At 44.4% G+C, this 18327-nt stretch overlaps 1 protein-coding gene across 3 annotated transcripts in view; it reads left to right on the top strand.

Moving 5' to 3' along the window:
* The first annotated feature begins 5779 nt into the window (after positions 1 to 5779).
* LOC122492129 (myosin VIIA and Rab interacting protein) overlaps positions 5780 to 18327 on the top strand; it is a 375178-nt gene continuing 362630 nt past the window's right edge. For 2 of the 3 annotated variants that reach the window (XM_043595688.1, XM_043595687.1), the window contains exon 1: positions 5780 to 6007. The gene's annotated coding sequence lies outside the window, so the exon portion shown is untranslated. The remainder of the gene's footprint in view (positions 6008 to 18327) is intronic. The other variant, XM_043595686.1, reaches the window with a different exon arrangement.

Here is an 18327-nt window from a genome sequence, read left to right as displayed (position 1 = left end):
GATTTTCATCTTCTCACCACCTTCCCTCATTTGCTCTTCTCAGCGCCCTGGGGACCAAGAAAGATTCACAAGATTCAGTCCTGCACCTTTGGGAGAACCAGCATTATTTTTTACCTACCACACTCATTCCAAATGATTCCCTTGCTCTTCTGGTAGAGAGATGTCTTCTTTTTCCTCCTCCTCCTTCTCCTTGTCCTTCTAATTCTCCTCTAATTCTCCTCTTCCTTCTTCTCCTCCTTATTTCTCTTCCTCATCTTTTACCCCTTTTCCTTCTCCTCCTTTCCTTTTCTACAGAACAGAATCTTCCTCCACATTATATCCCCTTTCCTTCCAGATCTTTTTTGTCTCCTGGAGTCATAAGCCTCTTGGCTCTGCCTTAAAGGTAGTGATGATCATAGTGGAGGGGGGAATTACTGAGAGGAGAAATACCCTCAATGAACCGTCAACACTGCAGCCAGCATGGAAATGCTTCATCTCTGGAAAGAATTTCAAAACACATGAAAATTCAGGTCACCTGACTAAAAAAAAAAAAAAAAAATCAATGTGAATATTCAGCATGCGCAAAAGCTTCTGAACATCTTTGAATTGTAAATGTTGGTGGATGAGCATTTTCTCTGGCATCTTCATTCGTGTAATAAATATTTATCCAGCACTTCCTATGTGCTAGGCTCAGTGAGCAAAGCAAAGATCTCTGCCCTCATGCAGCTTATGCCCTAGTGGGGAAGACAGACAATAAGCAGTGAACAGAATAAGAAAGTTAATAGTGTGTTAAAGGGTGACAGGTGCTATGGAATAAAGAAAATGCAGAGCAGGGCAGCGAGGGAAAGAGGACAGATTCACCTGCCTGGGGATGCCTGACTGCCACTGCAATGGCAACTTTATTGCTAAAGCCTCAGTGAATAAGATCATGGCAATTAAACCATCCCTCAGGCTTTGAGGATTGTCACGAAGGGGATGCACACTCACACACAGGGCACTGGCTAAGTTTCCGGGCATTATTGCTAATGTTATTAGTCCCCAGCACAACCGCACGCTGAATCAGCTGCTTCAGACCTCAACCGGTTCAGGGTTCAGAGAAGCATTCTATCTGATTTGGCTGTAGAGGTTATCAACCAAGCCTGGGCTTTATCGTGGGGACCTAATTTATAGTAAGAAAATTCTAAGAGAAGACAGTCGCAAATGAAGGCTCTGTAAGTTGGTAATCATCTATACTCCCATGAAATAACATTTTTTATCAGTATCTCTTAGCAGCAGCAGGATTCCTTATTGGATACTATAATCAGTGAATGACAAGATTCTATAATTACTTCTACACTGTCCTTCCAAGATAGAATCAACTTTACTAAAGAAGGCAATAAAGCTTTTTAGAAGCCATTATTTAGTAGGGAATGAATAGCTGTATAAAAAATATTCATTGTTCCAAAAAAAAAAAAAAACCCACCTTGGAGAAAAATACTGTACTTACTAGAAACAATGAATTCTTTTCTAAGCATTTCTATTTCCAGTTCTGTTTCATCTAGTATGATCTATTTCATCAACGCAAGATACACATATGGTCACATGTCTTTTGTTTTTCCAATTAATCACTGCTGAAGAGCAGAGTCCAGGATGCCCATTTTGAAGCCTCCCATTTCTCCTTGGATTGTCCAAAAACATGCGTGCTCACTTAGTGAACACTAAACTCCATCCTGTTTCCTCGTACGGCATGCAGACTGGATGTATGTTGTGGTCCTCTTCTCTCCTACCGTGCTGGGTGGAGCTCTGAGGACTGGTCCTATGCGGCTTGGTTTGTCAAAGTTGGTGTGAACGCATACGTTTTCATTTCTCCAGGACAAAGGCCCAAGGTGAGATCGTTGGGTTGTGTGGTAGGTTCAGTTTTTGTCGGAAAAGCAATAGCCACACTGTTTTCCAGAGCGGTTGCACCTTTGTACATGCCTACCAGCAATGCGTGAAGGGTCACAGTTTCTCTGTCTCCTAGCCGGGATTTGGTGTCGTCACAGTTTTGTTATCCTACCCATTCTGATAGTGTGTAGTGACACCTCACGGTAGTTCTCACTTCCGTTTCCCTTGGCTAATGATGTTGAGCAACTTTTCCTGAAATATCTCTTCATGTCATTCGTCCATTTTCTAATTGGACTGTTTGGGAGTATACTGTTGAATGTTGAGAGCTCTTTATATATTCAAGATACAAGTCCTTTGTCAGAGATGTTACTTGAAAATATTTTTTCCCAGCATACCACTGTCTTTTCATCCTCTTAATAGGGTCTTTTACACAACAAATGGGTTTAAAACATTTTTTGGTGAGGTCCAATTTAGCCAATTTTCCTTTCACCCACTTGCTTTTCATTCAACAAATAATTACTGCATGTCTCCGGTTTATCAAGATAATGTTCCAGGTGCCCATAGGAATCAAAGATGTGACATGGTCCCAACTTCAAGGCATTTCCAGTCTAGTTGGGGAGATTGGTGATACACCCAAATAACTAATATTACCTAACAAGTGTTACGTGGAATGGAAGAGGTAGAGATACATGTTTGTTTTTTGTTTTTTGAAAGTCAGATATTATGTTTTGGCTGACAGCAAAGTAGTGGGCAAAGGTTTCATCGCTTCTATGCCAGCAGATGCCACAAAATGGTATGGAAACTTCCTTTATAAACTCACTTTCTCCCAGATTGAAACAATCGTTTTTAGATAGCTAACATATTAAATCTCATTATGTGCCAAGAATTTCACATACGTTGTATCAATAATAATAATCTTGCCGGGCAGTGGAGAGGATTATACCATATTTTAAATTTAGAGAATCTAGGATTCAGCAAAGTTAAGTAACTTGTCCAAGGTCACAAAGACAGGAAGCAGTAAGGTCATAGGAGCACCCTGGTCTTTTGTGATTAATGCTCTTTTAATTCCACCCAGAATCCTCCTGAGACATGTCCTTTTCCTGCCAGTATAAACTCATCAATCTTCTGGCTAAAAAATGGACTGTCTGATTTATGTTTTAAAAAGATGAGATACATATCCTTGGTGCACAAAAGTCAACGAGCTCTTCTTGATAAAGGAAGAACCCATTCAAACTTTTACAGTGGTCCAGATGATGCAAAAAAATGGAAAAACAAGCACTACCCGTGAGTCAGGAGAAGCGAAAGAAGGGATGGATATTGCTGGAATTCAGTAAAATTTTGCTGAATGACAGCCCAGGATGGAGTAATCAAGGGGGTAGCACTTTAGGTCACCTTCCAGCAGGCTGATTGTTACCCAAATCATCTTCGAATGCCAAACCTTTCACGGAATGTTTAAAAAAAAAAAAAAAGTCAGTAATAGCTCAGGCAAAGGATGGAAGCTGTGCCTGTTTCTGACCCTGTAAGACAACAAAAAGGGAACTGGGGCTCTTTCTTGTGCATAACGTCCCTGGATTTCCATCTGTACTTTCTTCCTGTCTTATTTGTAACCTTGCCCAGATCGCTGAACCCTTCCGCATTTATTTTTCTTTTGAAATGTTTATAACTTAGGAAAGATGTTAGGATCTTGATTCTGAAAGAGGCTGTAAAGTGGCGAATTTATATATTAGGACAGTTTTGCAAACACTTGCATAGTGTCAAATAACCTTCGAACCCAGTCCCCGTTCTTGCCAGGATGCAGCCACTACTGGGCAACCCCCAGGTGGAGAGGAAGTCACACCTTTACTCTGCTGGCCTGTGCCAAAAGTTAGACCTACCATTCTGCATAACAAAAGGCAAAAATGGGAACACTGGACAAATACATCTGGTTGATTACATTTTCTCTAGGAAGGTAACCGGGAACAGGACAGCAATGGGGCCCCCCGGGGAGAGGAAATGAGAGGCCGGGAGCATGGGTGGGAGGGTGTCTTTTTACCTGTGTACCCATTTGGACTTTCTGAATTTCGTCCCATGCTAATGGTATTCAAGTACAGGTAAATAAAATTAAAACTGAATGTAAAGAAAAAAGGAACAAAACACAAACTTTCTTCCACTTTAGCCCGTCTGTGGCTAATAAAATCCCTTTAAGAGAGGAAATCAGATCTTTAGAGAAATCAACTCATTTTACCTTCCAAGTTCCCTTCCTAAAGGTTTTTTTCTTCCTTCCTTCCTTCCTTTCTTTCTTTCTTTCTTTCTTTCTTTCTTTCTTTCTTTCTTTCTTTCTTTCTTTCTTTCCTTTCTTCCTTTCTCTCTTTCTTTCTTTTTTCTTTCTTTCTTTCTTTCTTTCTTTCTTTCTTTCTTTCCTTTCTTCCTTTCTCTTTCTTTTTTCTTTCTTTCTTTCTTTCTTTCTTTCTTTCTTTCTTTCTTTCCTTTCTTCCTTTCTCTTTCTTTCTTTCTTTTTTCTTTCTTTCTTCTTTCTTTCTTTCCTTTCTTCCTTTCTCTTTCTTTCTTTCTTCTTTCTTTCTTTCTTTCTTTCTTTCCTTTCTTCCTTTCTCTTTCTTTTTTCTTTCTTTCTTTCTTTCTTTCTTTCTTTCTTTCTTTCTTCTTTCTTTCTTTCTTTTTTCTTTCTTTCCTTTCTTTCCTTTCTTTTTCTTTTCTTTTTTCTGCTGCGGACAGATCAGCAAAGGAGCCATCCAATTCTACTGAGCAAATCCACACGGAGAGGACACTCTTAATCCACCGGCCTGCGAGAGGATTCCCAGGGCTTTAGGAGTCACCAGCGTAGGGTAGCTCCACAAACGCGTTATTTTGATGGAGTGACTCCCAGGCTGCAGCTAAAACCGACAATGTGTTTTCAGTCAGGGGCTGAGGCAGTCAGTCTCAGGAAGATTCTCGGCCCTGTGCCTGAAGGATGCAAAGGCGCTAGGAAGCCCTGGCCTGGGGGGGGAACCTCTCAACTCCCGGGCGTTCTTCCAGGACCTGGACCCCCTGGCAGGGGCCCGAATGCATCCGTCACTTGCGGCCAGCCTCGGGCATCCTTGGCAGCGCGGGCTCACTAACCCGGCGGTGCGACGGCGAAGGGGTCTTGGGAGGTTTGCGCGCGCAGTAGCCCGGGGCGGACCCTGAGCCGGGTGCGAACCCAGTCGGGGCGTGTTGAACGACTGGGCGTCGCTACACAGCACGTTCCCGGGAGAATGAAAGGAATCCAGCTCAGGGAATGGGTCACCACGGTGACTTTAAATACCCAGGGGCTGTGAAGAGAGGAAGAGCTGTGTTTGGAGAAGCGCCACGCCGGCCCTGGTGAGGCTCGGGAGAGAGGGCGCCCACACTCCGGAGGGCGAGCGGCAGCGCTGGGAGAGCCAGGCCCACCCCGGATTCGGGTGACGCGTCACCCCGCGGTCTGTGGGGGGGGGGTCCGGGCCCCCGGGGCTCAGGGGCAGGGGACGGGAAACACCTTCCTCCAAGGCTGATAGCGACCTGAAGTCTCACCTAGGGGCTCCCGGGCCGTGGCCCCAGCACTGCACTGCGCCGCCAGGAAGAGCCCGAGAAGGGGCGCGGGTCCCCGCCCCGGGCGCGCGCAGCCCCAGCCCCGCCTCCTCCCCATGCGCCCCGCCCCTCCCGGCGCGTGCCGCCCGCGCGCCCGGGGAGCTTCCGAGGAACCGGCCCGGCGGGCACCCCGTGCCCCGGCGCAGGCGCGAGCGCGCGCCGCCCCTCCGGCCGGGCGCCCAGCTGCGCCCCCCGCCCCGCCTCCGCACGCGCCCCCGCCCCGGGCGCCTCTGATTGGCCGCCGGCCGGGCCAGCAGGTGTCGGCGGCGGCTGCGGCCAGGCTGGCCCCGGCTGCCTGCGGCGCGGGCGCCTCCCTCGCAGCCGCTGCCACCGCCGCGCTCCCGCCTCCTGCCCGCTCCCGGGCTCCCGCTGCGGCTGCGGTTCTGGCGGCCGAGCCCCCGCGGCGCTGCAGCTCAGATCCGGCGCGCCGAGCGACCCGCGCGCCCCTGCCTCGCCGCTCGCAGCTCCCTCATCCACGCGCCGCGCTGCGGCAGGTGCCCCGGGCGTCCTGAGGCGCGGTGGCCTGAGCGCGGCCGCCATCGGTGACCCTGGCCAGGGACCTGCTCCAGCCTGGCCACCCCGCGTGAGTACCGTCTCCTCCCCTCCGGCGGCTTTGCGCCACTGTCCCCCTTGCGTTGCCGCAACTTCGGGGGTGGGTGTGTGGAGGTGCCTCTCACGCTCCCCCACGCCCGTGCGAGTCCTGAACCAGGAGGGTCCCCGGGCACGGCCAGCCTGCCTCTGCGGACGGGCTTGCGGGGGGGCGGGGGCGTTGAACTTGCTCGAGGTTCGTCGCAGAGTCGCAACCGCCCCTTTCCCCCCTTGGCCGCGGCCGGGGCTCGTCCCTGCGTTTCCCTCGCGTTCGCCGTTCCCCGCTGGCCACGTAGCTCCCGGGCTGCGGTTCGCCGCGCACCTACTACGCTTCAGGTGCATCCGCCGGGCGCCTGGAACCACCGGGTAAGCGCCCGGGAGCAGCCAGCGCGGCGGACTTGGCTCTCTCGGACTCTCAATTTCTGTAAAATGGGGCTAATCAGAGACTCACTCAAGGTCATGGCCCGTGCGCGGAGTGAGAACCCTAGCCGATCGCTTCCGGCCGGGTCCGCGGACTGCCTGGGGAGGGGCGCGCTGCGGCGGGTGGGTGGTCACTTCGGCTTCATCCCGGTCTCTTCCTCTTCCTTCCTTCCCTCCAAGTCCGCGGGATTTGCAGACGTCGGGAGCCCGTCCCAAGGGACCCTACAGAGGTTTGGGGGCGTTCGTGGGGGACCTTTGGGGTGAGCGCGGTGCCGAGCGCTTCCGCGGCGGAAATCCCTGACCCGAGACATTTGCAGCATCCCCTCCAATCCCAGTCATTTAATTTGCTAACGTCTCGGCGGGGTAGGGGCATTTTCTAGGTGCCTGCTCTTAGAGCAGTCCTGCTCCGTTTCTGTTTCCCAGACAAGCCCTGTCCCCAAGATAAGTATGGGAGAGACGAACTGGACATGTCAGTTTGGGTCCAGGGACTTCATAAGAGAAGCGGGTTCGCTCTGCTGTTGGTTTAGCCAACCCTGGCTCCCATCTGCTCTAGGAAAATGCCTGGAGTCTGGCTTCATTCCTGCCCTCCCTACTCCCTGCCCCTTGATCTGGGTTGCTTGCACACTTTCCCTGGGGAGGGTGGAGTCCAGTCCCAGAATGTGTAACTGTTGCCGGATGTCTGTCGTTTATTCCAGACCCTTTGAGGCAGTTCCAGTGGGTTGTGGGCGGTTCTCAGAGCTTTGGGCTCGGGAGAGACTTACCCCTCCTCTTTTGACATTGTTTCTCTGTCCCTCCAACTCAGCCTACCCCGCCCTTACTCAGCGATCACATGGCTACTTGGATAGTTTTGGGATGCCTGACAAACATCTTTGAGCCTCAGCTTTTTTTTTTTTCTTTTTAAAGCAAGCTCTGTGCCCAATGTGGGACTTGAACTCATGACCCCAAGATCAAGAGTCGCATACTCTGTAGACTGAGCCAGCCAGGCGCCCCCGGGCCTCAATATTTAAAATCTATAAAGCAGAATAATCCTTGTGTTTCAGTCTTTCCAGGGCGGTAAGGGTTCAGGGGACATGGTGGAGGTGAACGTAGAAGGCAGATGGTTCCAGACGATCTGAGCTGTGGGTGGAAGTGGAGGTGATTTCAAGAATTTTTTGCAGCAGTCTCTGAGACCCTAGGCACAGATGTAAAAATCTTTGTTTCTAGAGAAATTTACTCTGCCAAGACTTTGAAAATACTACTTTTCATCTTCCAGTTGATGTCTCTCACTTGGCCATGGGCAGCTACATCTCTCCTAATTACCCCCTGCCCCATCTGTGGTCTTTGTGGGCAGGGAGCTGGCTGTCTCTGCCGGGCTGGGGGCTGTTTGTGGTGGTGGCGAAGCACTGTATCTGTGTGGGGGGGTGTTGTCTCTGTGAAGGTGAAGTGTATCTCTGTGGAGATGTGTGTATCTCTTTGTGGCCTAGGTTTCCTGTGGCGGGGGAGGGACAGTTGTTTGCTCCAGGGTCTGCTCATTTTGGGAAAAGTGAAGGGCTAGCCAGGCTCAGCAGTGTAAACAGTGGTATGGCTTGTATCCTGTCTCCTTCCTTCCTGTCCAGAAGGATAGAAGGAGAGCTCCTCTGTGGCCTTGGTCTTTAGAGAAATCAGTTGGGGCAGACTGATTCTCAGAAATCAGTTGGGGAAGACTGAAATCAGTTGGGGCAGCCCATTCTCAGAGAGAAATGGGCATCCCCTGTTTTGGGTTATTATTGTTTATACAGTCTTTTGTTTCAAAGGCAAGTTAAAGAGGGACGACGGGTCTGAACTTGGTGACTTTATTTTAACATTATGTTAAGCTATGACATAATAACAGAAAATAGCACAGATCTGAACTGTACTCTCAGTGGATTTTCACAAGCTGGACACACCTGCACCTGCCCAGATTAAGACCTAGAATATTCCTCGTCTCCCCATGTCCTCCATAGATCTTAGCCCTCAAGGGTAACCGTCATCCTGCTTAGTTTTTTCAGGTGAGCTTGATTTTTATTTTCATTATTATTTATTTTACCAGTTTAGTGTCAAAGGTAAAATGAAGCTGCTTGGTGATTTTCTACTTCTTCTTTTAATGGATGCTAACCAAAGGTAGTTGCACATTAACCAGTCCAGAAAGCTAGTAGGGAGGATTTGGGCTTAAGATCTAGGTGGAATCTAAACTGGTTGTCTCTTCCTCGCCCCCCAGCTGGTTCTTGGGTGGTCAAAGAAGCCAGACCGCAGATACAACAGCACCGACACTGAGAAATTGAAGCCAGGTTGTTCATAGAGTGTATTTGAATAAAGCAGACCTGAAATAGTATCATGAGAAAACATAAATGAAAAAACATATGAATTAATTCTCATTTGAAACATAAAAATGGGAATATTGTGAATTTCTCAATGTTAAAAATCGGTAGAGGACCACAGAACTTCAAGGCTGAGCGATTTATAAGCTGTTTGTGCTGTTACCACATGGTGGCGCCACCTTGGCTGGAGAACGGCACTACGGAGCCTTCTTTCCCAAGCCCCCAGTAAGGAATCCCAGGAATAAAATCCAACAGTTCAATATCTCCGGAAATGATTTCCAAAGTGTTTGGCAGGCAGGCCTCCCCTCTGGCGCCTGCTACCCTAAATCCACGGATCGAACCCTATCCCAGCTTTTTAGGAGGGTGGCTTGTGTGTTGGAGAAGGTGGAGTTGGGACATTATGGCCCTCTCTTTGGGATTTTAAAGAGGGTTGACTGAGAAGCTAGCTCAGGTGTGTTGTGATTATTTTGGATTCATTTCACCCCAGAATTCCCCCAAAGGTATGAGAGAAGGAGTTCTCTTTCCTGAGCCAGGTAACTATAGTCACACCGCACTGTCCATGGTGAACTCGGAAGAATAAATAGGTATAGGTGTAGTCAGACTGCTGCCCTCTGAAATGCCCTCTGTGTTCCACACAGAGGTGGGGGCCAAGTCAGAAGGGGAGACCACAGGGTGTGGGCTTTTGTATCCAGCTATGGAGAGGGCTAAGCAGACCATTCTAGTGCCTTTTCCCTTCACTGTCCGTGTGATCAAGATGCTGCCTAGAAGACTGTATTCATGATGGCCACCATGCTAAGAGTATTGCATATTGGCCATGTGCTGGACCATGTATGCATATATATCCCTGTATTTTATATATATATGTGTATATATATATATATATATATATATATACACACACACATATACACACACATATATATCTGTGTATTATATATATACATGTATATAATATAATATAATATATATATAATATTATATATATATATGGATATATGGATATATATGGGGTTGAGTGCATGCAGCCTGCAACATTGGGACTGAGTGTGTGCTCATCAGAATGTGTAGTCTTACTTTATGTTTAAAATTTTAGGGGCGCCTGGGTGGCTCAGTTGGATAAGCAACCGACTCTTGATTTTGGCTCAGGTCATAATCTTGCGATCCGTGAGACTGAGCCCCAGCGTCGGACTCTGCACTGCCAGTGTAGAGCCTGTTTGGGATTCTCTCTCTCCCTCTCTCTCTCTGCCCCTCCCCTGCTTGCATGTGTGCTCTCTCTCTTTCTCTCTCTCTCAAAATAAATAAATAAACATTAAAAAAATTTATGTAAATGAAGGTCTGTTAATTTGTTTTTGTAATTTGCTGTTTTTCACCTAACATTGTTTTAAAAACATATGTTGATAGCATTTGTTGATAACTGAAAGTTTAGTTGATGCATTTTAACATAATATTTCCTTGTTTGGTATCATCAATACCTCACTGATGGACAAAAAGATACTTTTACTGTTTGCTATTATGAGAAATATTGCAGGGACTATCCTTGATAAGGTCTTGTAGAAATGTGTAAGTGTCTCTAGGATATATATCCCCAGAAGTTGAATAACTGGGTAGTAGGATATGCCTGCCTCAACATCTGTCTGTTACAGGTTTTGCAAATTGCCCTCCGTAGTAGTTGGCCCGCATTACATTCCTACTAGCACTGTGTTGGAGTTCCTTGTGTCCCCATATCTTTGTGCATCAGATGTTTCGATTTTGGTTCATCTGATAAGCATAGACTGTATTTCACTTTGCATTTCACTTTTACTTTAGATTTCCCTGAGAGTCTTTTTTTTTCTTTAAAGATTTTACTTTTGGGCAATCTCTCCACCCAGTGTGGGGCTTGAACTCACACCACTGAGATCAAGAGTCACATGCTCTACCAGCCAGGTGCCCCTCACTTAGAGATTGTTAAAAAATACATTTTGGTTTTCAAAGTTTCTTTTCTAGGCATTGCTATATTTTACTAGAGAAAACGTTCAGATCTTAAAACTCCTCTGAAATTTGTATTTCTGTATTGTGTGAGGCAGGGATCTAATTGTTTTCCATACTCAAAACCACTTCTTCCATTATCATTTATTGAATAGTTTCCTATTTTCTCACTTATTTTATTGCAGTCTCCATAATATGCCAGTTTTGTTACATTTTTGGATCTGTTTCTAAACTCTGCTTTATTAAATCTCTTATGATTCCTCAGCTAATACCATTTTATTGAATTATTAAGGCTGTATAATCTTTTCTTCTTAGCTTTTTTCTTCAAAATGGTCTCGGTTATTCTTGACCCCCTAGGCTTCGACATGAATTTTAGGATCTTTCCTAAAGGTCCATTTTAATGAAAAATATTATTACGGAAATTTGGTAAAATACCAAATAAACTATATTTTTGTGTTTCTTTTTCTTCAAATATATATTGTGCTAATCAAAACTTTTAATTTCCCATAATTTGGTCTCCATTTTAAATGGATTCACTTTATGTGACTCTTCTCTGGCACCAGATATCTTGAATAATAAGGACCATTTGAATATGATTTTTCAAACACATATAGGATCATTTTTTAAATTCAACAACATACGAGCAATGTTAAAGTCAATGATTATTCTTCTGTGACATTTGTATCCTCGTAATAATTCATTTCATTTATGTACCGTAATTTATTTAACAAATCCTTCTTCTTGTTAAAACCTGAAGCACTTTATACTTTTTATTGTAACTTCATCCTTGTGCACATCTCTGTTTCATTTGTATGAATTACTTTGTTGAAAGTTGTTTACTTTTCCTTACATTTTTGGTACACATTGCCAATTAACCCCCCAGGAGAGTTTATAAATTGATTTTGCTATTAGTCGTATATGAGTATGACAGATCCCCATGACTTGCCAGCGATAAATACAATTATTCATCATCATTTCCAGTTTCACGGGCAAAGGAAAAAAGCCAGAATCCTGGGTTGTTTTGTTTATTCGTTTAGCTTTTCTTTTCTAGTAAGACAGAACATATCTTCATGTTTATTGGTTCTTCAAAGCTGACTTCACTATAGAATTTTCCATGAGGGTTGTTTCTCTTTTACTTTCTGTAAAAGAAACTTGCATTATCACTCTGCTTTTTTTTTGAGAGAGAGAGAACAGATTGTTTTATACAAATCATGTTCATATTTTTAATGTTAAATATTCTGTCATTTGAAAATACCATATTTCAAAAAGCTGTTCCTCCGTGATGGACTTTAGATTATCTCTGTATTTTTTGGCCATTACATATATACATGCAATAAACATCCTGGAAATGTATTTATGTGCATGAAAAAGAAATTCTGGAGGATCTGTGCCCAGAAGTGGGATTGCAGGATCATATTATATGCAGTTTTACAGCTTGATGACCTGTTGCCAATTTGCTCTCCAAAGCGGCCATATTCAGTTAAACTTCCGTGGCATTGTGTATGGATAGTGTCTGTCCCATAAAGGAACCGATACTATTAGAGAAGAGAGAACAAAGGCGTTGAAAGAAAACATAATAGGTATGTATGTTTGTGTGTACGTAACTATCCTAAAGTTCATTTAGCAAAACTCAGAGGTCGTTGACCTTTTCATTTAGAAACTTGCATCATAAAAAAGATTACATAGAAGTACATAGAAGTAAGACCAGAACAGCATGAAACTGCTAGAAGTTTAGTGGGGAAAAAGCTGGGTGAGTAACTTGGTTGGAAACAGGCTGGAAACTTTATTGAAAGAAACCTGACCCCATTCAAATGTACTCTGAGAATCAAGTCTGCATTTGTGGAAGGGACCTAAAAAGAGCCTAATGAAACTGCGTAAATGCTGTCTGAAAACTGTTTCTGGTTTGGTGTTCGACCATGTGTTATATTCCCCCATTTTCTTCTGTCAGTAATTATGAGTTCGTTTTTTTTTTTTTGTATATATTTATATATCATCAGCTGGGGAAAGAAAAACACTCTGTAGAAAGTTCTTTTGTGGCTGTGATTTACAGCGTACTGCCACAGATACGACAGACACGCGATCTGCAGCTGGGATGCACAAATCCATTCTCTGGGCTGACAATTTAATCTCACTGAGCAGACACTTGAGAAAAGAACGCAAGATGTGCAAGGAAGGGCGGGTGCCTGGAGGACGGAGGTGCCCGCCCATGGCCCCAGGATCTGTTGTGGCTGTTTGCCAGAGCCCCCAAATCATCTTCTGACACTGACTCGTGACTCAGATAACCATGTCATTCTATACGGTTCTTTCTTTGTGGTATGAAATAGAACTCCCTCAAAGTGTGCAGGGTCATTTTCTAGGCTTGGATGTACTATCTGTATCACTGCAGAAAAGGAAAATTACCCATCTCTTTACATTGTTTTCTCTGAAGATTCACAGTCTGGATAAGCAGTGCTTCTCGCCCCAAACATCTTCCTAACCTCCTCTTGAAAACCATTGTCTCAAGCGTCATTTCACTTTATCTGTGTAGCTCCAGACTCAGAAAATATGGAAGGTGCTGTTTTGTGTTTGTGTTATATAAATGTGGTTTGGGTGTTTTGCCTTTTTTTGAAAAGCAATTTATTGATCATTAGGGATTTACTAGAATGACATGTAACCAGCAGAGTCAAGATTAGTCTCTTTTATGGCTAATTAGAAGAAAAAGAAAAAATGCTGTTTTAATTGAATCTTTGTTTAGTCTTTTAGAAATCTGCGAGTTGGTTTTTCGGCTTTGCAGTCCAGTAAATGTCAGGTGCCTCTCCCAGGACGGCAGATCTTGCAGTCTGGTGTCTGAATGCTTCGGAAATCCCCTAACTGTCCCTTTGGGCTCCCAGTCTCGAATCTCTCCCCCTCAGCTTCCAGGTACCTGATGCTTCCCTTCCCACTGTGGTCACCCTCACTTTCTGCCTCCATTTCCTTCCCTTCAGACTGCTGGTGGTGGTGGATGCCAATACAGTGCTGTTATCTTCCCCTTCTCTTCTTTAAATGATCCAGAACCGGTTAAGAGAATGAGAAACAAAAAGAGCCCAGCACCATTTTTGGCTAATCAGGGAGATGGTTAAAATTGCTTCCCCTAAGAGGAAGGGCTTCCCAAAGAAGTGAGATCTAGTGGGAGTGCTTTGGAGACGGGCAGATGTGCTGTGCTGGTTCAGTCAAGACCACTTCTCAGGAGGGCTGGGGCTTTTGGATGGACACAAAACCCAACTTCCTTCTAGGTCACAGTGGGATAAGAAAGCCTATAGAGTTGGCCACCACTTTCTACCCCCACAGCTTAGTGCTGTCTTCCTTTTTCTCTTGATCAATATCACTAGAGTTACAGTTTTTTTCCCCCAGATTTTCCAAAGAACCGAATTTGGCTTTCTTTTCTCTATTGTGTCATTATTTTTTTATTTTATTAATCTCTGTTCTCATCCTTATTATTTCCTTCCTTCTACTTTCTTTGACTTCATTCTTTTTATAATCTCTTACCTTTACAAGATTTAACTCATTAACTTCCAGCCTTTCTTCTTACATACACATGCATGAGCCCAATCAATTTGCCTCAAGTATTGCTTTAGCGATATTTGTATTCCAGTTTTGATTTGTAGCATTTTTACTGTTCACATGTAAGTTTTTCGCATTTTCACTAGGATTTCTTCTTTGACTTATGAGTTCTTTGTATGCTTTTATTTTGTTTTTTGAATTTCCAGAACCTTTTAGCCATTATTTTTTCTATTTTGATACATTGTGATAAGAGAATGTGGTCTACGTGAGTCCATTTCCTTGAAATTTGTGGCAGTTTTGTGTTATGGCCTACTACATAGTTTTCGCAGATGTTCCCATGTTTTCGTGAAAAAAGAGGAACTGGTTACAGTAGTCAATATATGTTCATTAGCTTAAGCCAGTTAATTGTGTTATTCAAATCTTCCCTCTTCCTTACTCATTTTTTTGCAGCTTAATTAATCAGTTATTGAGGGAGAATATATATAGAAATGAATTTGTCAATTTCATATTGGGCTGCTTTCAGTTTTTGCTTTGTATATTTTGAAGCAATATGTTATTAGGTGCATTCTAGTTTACTTTTTTTCCTGGTCAACTGAACCTATATCATTATGAAATAACCCTGTTAACGTCCAGTAATGCCCCTTGGTTTTAAGTCTGTTCTAATAGAGCTATGCCAGTTTTCTTTTGCTTAGTATTTGCCTGTTTTATCATTTTCTTATATTTTCACTGCCAACAGTTATGTATATTTTTATTTCACTTGTGAAGCTGTTTTAAAGAGCATAAAGTTGCTTTTTTTAACCTGTATGTTTTAATATGAAAGATACATTCATTTTCAGTGCTACCATTAATATATTTGGTTCTATTTTACCGTTGTACTTTGTCCCACCTTTTATATACTTAGTTACTCTATCTAGTTGCTTTCAGTATAATTTAGATCCTCTCTTCTACCCCACATTACACTTTCCCCTCTCACTTATTCAAAACTTTATGCTCTATTTCTGTTTTCTAGTGTTTATGATATGGTAATTTTAGCATACGTGTTTACCTTAACAAAATTCAAACTGAGTCAGAGTCATTTCTGTCTTCCTGAGCAATTCAAGGACTTTATACTTAACTCTGATCACCTCCCTCCCCAATGTAAATGTGAGTGCTGTCTGGTGTTTTAGTCAGATTTTAACACTTTATTATTATTTTTTTCACATAGTATGTGATGTGTTGACGATTTTATTCCACTGTCTTCTAGCTTCTATTGTTTCATTCCAAGAATTCAGCTAATAATACTATTATTGTTCTTTTGTAGTAATCTTTTCTTCCTGGCTGGTTTTAATTCCTTATTAGTGTATTTGTTGTTCTGAGTTTCACTATAACATATATAGTAATGGGCTTCTTTTTAATTGTCCCACTCAAGAATCACTGGACTTCTTAAATGTAAGGATTGCTGTCTAATCAGTGTTCTGGAAAATTCTCAGCCATTTTTTTCTTTGAATGCTTCTCTTCCCCATTCTCTGTTATCTTCTCCTGAAACTTTGATCAGAACCTTCCTCCTATATCATCTGGGTCCTTTAAACTCCTTTCTTATTTTACTTCTTTTCTTCCGGCTGCACTTTGGGTTATTATTTCAGCTCTCTCTTCCAATTTACCACTTATCTTCTCTGCTGTGTCTAGTCTGTTTTTTAGTATGTCCACTGAGTTTCCATTAACTTTTTCAAATAAATGTAATTTTTATAGCTTCTCGTTCACGGTTGCACTTTGATAAAGTCTTATTTCCTGAACCATATTAAGCATACTTATTTAATGTTTTGTATAAAATAACTTCATGATTAACAGGAATTTAGCAACTGGGGAAGACTGATCTGGCAGTCTAGTTCTGGGTTCTTTATTAATTTATTAAACAAGGGGTCATGTTGGGGACCACACACTAGAACTCAGACTTGCCCTCTCCAGATGCTCTACCCATGTCCCTCCCAAAAGGCAGTAGGGGTTTGTAAGCGTGAGTAGTACTGGGCTTCCTCTGGTATCCTCACCGTCCACGGTAGGCGCCACAGGGCACCCTGCTCCCAATCTGCCCCTGCTCAATAAAAGTTGAAAGGAGCCCCTCACGCTGGGTTAAAGGTCACGTCTACTTTGGCCTTCTGTTCTCCATTGACTTGGTCAAGAGGAAACTTGAAACACTCCTCCCTCTCCCTCTTGCCCCTTGCGACTCATGGTCCCACTCCCACTCTGCCTTGAATGGACCAGGATTCGTCCCATCGTGCTCTTTATCCCCGTTTTTCAGTCCCCCTGACTCCAGGGCTGTTTCCCTTCAGTTCCTGATGACTTCAGCTCCAGATTTTCCACCACTCCCTGCAGCACTGCTCCTGCCTTAGAACTGGCACGTCAGTATACAGGTAGGGAATCCTTCTAACATCGAGGCCTCCCAGTTCCTTGACCTGCTTTGCTCTGATTTTCTGTCTTCCACCCCGTCCTGCCACCGACTTCCACAGTCACAGATGGACACTTTCATTCCCAGTAACGGCCAGCCCTTCATAATCTGTTTCATGCAACCAACTTCCGTCTTCCAACCCTTTTCCTGTCTTCTTCCAAGTCCGGCAGTCCCTCAGTGCTCCTCACTCTCAGCCCATGACCCTAGACCCTTGAGGTCCTCTCCTCTGCCTTTTCCAGCCTATAACTCGTGGCATGCCCTGTAGTCAATCTTTGGAGCACACCCTCAGTTCACATACCCTTCCTGGACAGCATCCTTCTCTCTGGTTCAGTCCCCATCTCTGCCTCTCCCTGCCTGCATCTTTGCCACTGAATGTGGCCAAAGGAAAACTCACAAGCAGTTGACTGGCCTCGTATGGCCATGAGCTTCGGGTGGGTGCCTGATATTTCCCTGGGCCTGGCCCTCTCCCGTTCTCCTCACTGATTGTTTCACACTCTCTCCCCTGCCTTCCCATTTGCCTCAGATGTGCTCACCTCTCCATCCTCATTCTTAAAGTGTCCCCGCTGTCACTCTCACTGAGAAAGCTGGAGCCATCCAGAGGGAGCTCCCACAGACTCACTCCACCATCTACCCCCCACCTGCCTTCCTCTGTATCTACATACTCTGCCCTGTGTTCTGGACTAACTATGAAACATCTGTGTTTGGATCTAAAGTGAGACCCTCCGCTCCCTGGCCCCGTAGCCCCTCCTACCATGAATACTCAAAGATATCACTCCGGCGATTCTCCCTCTGTATTGCCAGTTTTCTCTGTCTACCAGATAATTCTTGTTGGCTTACACACATGTTGTTTCTCCTTTCTTGGAAAACACTCCCTCTGTAACTGACTTTTACCTCTAGCTCTGAGTCATTTCTCTGTTTTCCTATATACAAAAACAGCTAAAGAGAGTTGGTTGTCTAGTCTCACTGTCCACAAATTCCCTCCTCCCATTCTGTGTTACCCCACCCTGCCCGCCGCAGATGGCCAGCTCCGTTTCACCAGCTCCACCAGCAACTGCCTGATGATCCGTGAGCGACTCCACCTTCCTGAACCCAAGGGCTGTTCTCACTCTCATCCTTCTTGTTCCATTAGCACCATTTGACTCCGCCAGTCAGCCCCTCTTCCTCGATATGCTCTCTTCCCTAAGTCTGGAGGATACATTCATAAATGCCTTCTACATCCTTGGTAGTTCTCTAGCTGCTGCTCTGTCTTTTGCTTGACCTCTGAATGTTGGAAGGCCCCAGGGCTGCCTTTGACCCGCTTTGCCTTTTTATTTCCATTTCCTCCCTACAGACCTCACCTCGGTCTTATTTCATGGTTTCAAATACCGTCTATGCCAGTGATCCTTGACCCTTTATCCCTGGACAAGACCTCTCTCTCAAACTCCTCGAATAACTTACTCGCCCTCTCCTCCTGGATGTGTAATAATCATCTCAACTCTTTGAAAACGGAACCCTGATCTTACCCCCAAACCTCTTCTACCTTCTTTTTTCTCACCAAGTTGCTTAGGTCCCAATCAATATAATCAATCTAAAATTATTAATGCCTTCCTTTACCTTCTTTTTTGTTGTTGTACTACTCTTTGAAATCTGATGTGTACTTTTCAGTCATGGAAGATCTCAATTTGGATGCTAAAT

Source organism: Prionailurus bengalensis, chromosome C2 (assembly GCF_016509475.1).
Source record: "Prionailurus bengalensis isolate Pbe53 chromosome C2, Fcat_Pben_1.1_paternal_pri, whole genome shotgun sequence".
NCBI lineage: Eukaryota > Metazoa > Chordata > Mammalia > Carnivora > Felidae > Prionailurus > Prionailurus bengalensis.
This window is presented reverse-complemented; position numbering and strand designations above follow the sequence as displayed.